Source organism: Hipposideros armiger, unplaced genomic scaffold (assembly GCF_001890085.2).
Source record: "Hipposideros armiger isolate ML-2016 unplaced genomic scaffold, ASM189008v1 scaffold_786, whole genome shotgun sequence".
NCBI lineage: Eukaryota > Metazoa > Chordata > Mammalia > Chiroptera > Hipposideridae > Hipposideros > Hipposideros armiger.
The window spans coordinates 394,198-398,956 of record NW_017732136.1 but is presented as its reverse complement, the minus strand read 5'-3'; positions in this window follow the sequence as shown (position 1 = coordinate 398,956).

Genomic DNA, 4,759 nt, shown 5'->3' with positions numbered 1-4,759 from the left:
GGGGCCCAGGCACCTTCACTGAGCAGACAGCTGGAAAACGGGAATGCTTTTCAAAGCCAGCCCAGGGTGGCCCCAGCCCTGCAACACAGCCTCTCATGTGCTCCAGGTCCCACAGCAAAGGCCATGGGAACTCAGGTGAGCACCCCACAGCTTTGTCCAGCCTGCACCCATCAAGACTCAGCACTCAGGGCCTGGTGGTCATTAGGGAGTGGAAAGGAGAGGTAGGCAGGGCCATGGGGAGGTGTCTGCGCACCCGCTCTAGAATCCAGATGTCCCTGTGCTACTGTAAGATTCAAGGAATAGTTTATGCGGAGTGCTCAGCCCTGCCTGACATGAAGCTGGACCCCTTTCCAGACCCCAGGGGATGCAGTGTGGACCCTGAGTGCAGGCATCTCACAGGCTACTGATGGGTGCTGGTTCACTCCCCATAGCCGTGCCCCCACCTTGAGCTTAAGAGGAGCCTTGCCACCTGGTCAGATAGAGGCTTTTGATATCTGCCCAACTTTAAGGCACTTTTTGGAGTCCCTCCTGACCTCCTGAGGCAGAGGACAGGGCTGTATAGTAGCAGCAATGGACTGGGGGCCCAGAGACCTGGTACTGATCCCAGAATCTTGCAGAAAGCTTTGTGTCCTGCCTCAGCAGTAGTAAGTAGTAAGAAGTTTCCAGCACAGAGCAAGCACCTACACATACCTCACAGTACCCTCTGACTCTTGGGGTTCCCATCCCTAAAGGGTGTAATGGGAGATAAACTTGGGCTTCTCTCCTTGCAGGTGCAGACAGCCCCAGCTGGCAACGAGCCTTTCTCTGGCGACCAGGGTCTCTACAGCCCAGGTGGATGTGACGGATGAGAAGAGCGGAGCCCATCGTCCTGAGGTTTGGGATGCGCTCTCTATATCTAGGTTGCATGCGGTCTAAATTCAAAGCTGCTTGCTGCTCAAGCCAAAAGCGGAGCGTGGGGGGAAAGCTCCTTCCAGCCTGTCAATGCCATTCCCCAAGGAACACGCCTGTCACCAGCAATGCAAGTTTGCAAATTGAGTGTGTGGAACGGACTTCCTGTTATTTTAATTAGACAGCATCTTTGCAGATTTATTTCCTTCCTGCAGTCTCCTTTTTCTTTCTGTAGCCTTTATCTCCTACACACTTTTCTTTTAAAGTAGGACCTCTTAACCCTGGAGACCACTGAAATGCTTCTAAGTGTCGACACACGTGTGCAAATTGGAAATTGCACATGTGATGTGCTTCGTGTGCATGGCTCACATGTATGTGCATCTCCCAGGGGAGGGGTACGCGGCTCTCATCAGGTTCTCAGAGGAGCCCTGACTGTAGAGGACAGTCATTCATTTGGCCTCTGGAGCCACGCTTTCATATGCTTCTCCATGGGAAGGGATGGCCTGTTCACTAAACAAGGATCACAGTGTCCACCTCCTTCCCCTCCAAGTCAGTCTCTGCATCCATTTCTGAACCCCACTGGGCCTTCTGCCCTGGTCCAGTCAAGTCCCTGGACGCTGAGAGCACCTGGGACCAGTAGGTTGCTGCAGGCCCCAACGCACACCCAGAAAGCTGCTGGGCACCAGCACGTGCATGGTATTTTCAGGACATTCAGCTCAACCTTTCTATTACGAGCCACACTGGGTGCTGACGAGGCCAAGTGCCAACAGAACAGGGTCCCTGGCCCCAGAGGGCTTGGCTCTGTCCAGACCAAGTGGAAAGTGGCATAACAGGCTGACAGCGAATGCAGGGGGCCCCAAGGACTGCCAGGGCATTGGCCCCGACTCCTGGAGCGGACTTGGCCATGTGGGAAAGCACATTCTCAAACACCACGGTGGCGAGTGACCAGTGTTTTCTGTTTACTTCCAATTCATTGCGGACTGACACTTGTGAAATGCATTCAGTGTGATGAATTACTAGAACAGTGATCACGAGCTTGAATGTGGCCACAAGCTCGTGTTGCTATAAAAGTGTGCAATTACTCTAGATTTCTGTGCGTCATTCTTGGTGGCTCAGTAACAGCATAGCTCTGCAGCCAGGATTTGCAGCACCCTAGTGTGAAACACATGTCTCTGAATCCCCCCCCCTCCCTTCTAACCCAGAGGGTGAAGGAGTTGGGGTGCTCCATCCACTCTGAGAGGCTGGATCAGTCCAAGTGCTGAGCTCTTGGGACTGCTAACCCCTGCACTGCTGCCTGCTATGAGCTCAAACTAAGCAATCTTTGGCAGCTCCACTAAAGGCCCTGGGCAGAGAGATGCCAATGTGAGCAGCTGAAGGGGCCGACACAGCAGAGCAGCAAGGCCCAGGGTGTGCGTGCAGGGTCCTGCAGTGTCTGCTCCCACAGGGAGCTCTTCCTGGGGGTCCTTCTGGGGGCTCCAGGGAGGGGGATTCCTGAGGCGTTTTGGAGGAAAAACAGCTGTGTGATAGGTGGAGAAGAGGGGGAGGGGAATTCCAGGAGGGTCAGCACCTGCCCATAGGTCCCAGGGCTAGTGTGTCCCTTGCTTGTGCAGTTCAGGACAGGGCTGTGGTAGTCATAGGCCCCTTGGGCTCTGAATTAGTTGCCAGTCGGCCCTCTGCTCTCTCCAGCAGCAGGAGAGCGCCCATGCACTCAGTCCCTTCTGTGTCCTCTCTCTACTGAGGGCTTGGCCTGCAGGTGACCCCAAACATACAATACTACTGTCCTGAGGGTTATGGCCTGGGGAGAGGGCTGAGATTTCTCCTTCTCACTCACAGGTGAGAACTCTGAGGGCCACTACAAGGCAACCAACAAGGACTGGCTGGGGCCTGAGCTGATGCCCTGCCTTCTCCCTGAGCTGCCTCTCCCAACACCCTCGGTCCCCACAGCCCATTTCCAAACAAAACAATAGGGAAAACAATAAAATTGTGTCAGTGCTGGAAGTGGAGCCAGACATTTGACTATACATTTAAAGCCCTCTCCTGCTTGTGCTGCATCAGTCAGGCTGGACCTGGGAGAAACGGACCTGGAGGGTGACGGTGGTGGACCAGGTAGGCAGGGCGACCGGCTCTCCTCGTGCAGCACAGAGACCCGCCAGCGCTCTGCAGCCCTCAGGCGCTCTGAACAGACCTGAGGGTCATCCAAGGTGACTGACCTGGCTACAGACAAGCACTCATTCCCCAGCCCTGCCCAGACCGCACAAAAGGAACCTGGGCTTTGGACCATGTTCTCCTCTGCTAGGGGTCGTGCAGAGCCTAAAATGCTCCCCTTACTTGCCTCCCCATGAAGCCCAAGCCGACCAGGAAAATTCCTGATCCACCCTGCCCGTCAGCTTGGCAGAGGCCAGGCTGGGACCACACGGATGCTAAAAATGGCTATTTCTCCCATTCCAGCCGAGAGAGGCACAGGCTGACATTCTTGTCATAGTTGAAAGGGGTCCAGGACTGGCTTTCTCTACAGCTGCTTTCCACAGCAGCTCCCAGCTCCACCCAGGCCTCAGTGCATTCCTCACACCCAAATCAGAAGTGTTTCTGCTGCACACAGGAGCCTGCGGTGGAGCATAAGGGGACAACTGTAAGGGCGGGGCCCAGCACCCCGCAGGCCGACGGGGAGGGGTTGGTGTGATATGCATCCACCCCCATGAGTGACCCTCACCTCACACTGGCTACATGGTAGGAAGACTGAGCCTGGAGTATTTGTGGCCTGCCACACCCCCTCATTCAGGTCCCTGCAAGTCTGACCCCCATGATTCAAGTCTTTTCACATAGAAACCTCCTTCTTGTGGGAGAAGCACCTGAGTCAAGGTAGTGTCTGTCCCATCCTGTTGAGGGTGGGTCCCCTGCCTGCCCTGGAGCCTGGGCTGCGTCCCGATGGCCACACAGCTTCTACCTGTACACCGTCACCCTCTCCTGAAGCGCCAGCCACACCATGAGAAGGGTGATTCTTTCTGGTTACCATGCTGAGAAGAAGCCCACACCACACTAGGCACCCCTGCCCCAGCCAGGCTCTAGATCGGAGGGCCCTGCCTGAACTCCTGACCCCTAGTTCCAGGAGCCAGTGACATGGGGCTTGTTTGTGCCATTAAGTGTGGTGATTCAACATCAGGTCACTGGAACCATGAGTATCTCACCTCCAGTGGGCATCGCACACCCTCCCACAGCTGAGCCTGAACGCCTGATGTGTATGGAACAGCAGGCTAATGACTGAGAAGGAAGGAGGCGTGAATCCACACCCCTCCCTGCAAGGAGGCATTAGTCAAGAAGAAAGAAACAAACCTACAAATAACTTGTCACCCCAGAACCCAGCCCTGAGTGCAAAAACAGATGCACACTCATCCCTACAAGCCCACAGCCCCCGGCCCAGCAGGAGTCCCAGACATCTCAGGCCAGCGAAGGAGTCCCAGCAGCCCCAGCCCCAAGCCCAGCCCTGTGGCAGATGCCCTGATCCTGCTGGAGATGGGGCTGCAGACACGTTAAGCGGGAGCCTGAGACAGGAGGGGTGCTGTCTGCAAACAGGACACCCTGCACACCGAGGCCAGAGTGCAGGCTGAAGCTCTGCCCAGCCCCCTCTCCAAGGACACTGACATTATCTTGGAGCTGCTGTAAACACAAAGCAGAAGGAATGTCTCTGAAGTTCAAACCAACAGAAAAGGACTCTAGCCAACTGCTCTTCACAGGGCAGTTACAGCCTCATCTTCAGGCATCTGGGCTACTTTCAGGGTCGGCTCATAGGCAGATCTGCCTGTGTCACATTTTGGAGGCCTGTCAGGAGTCCAGGCACAGCTATGGTGGCGATGCGATGTGGCTGGGGCCAAGG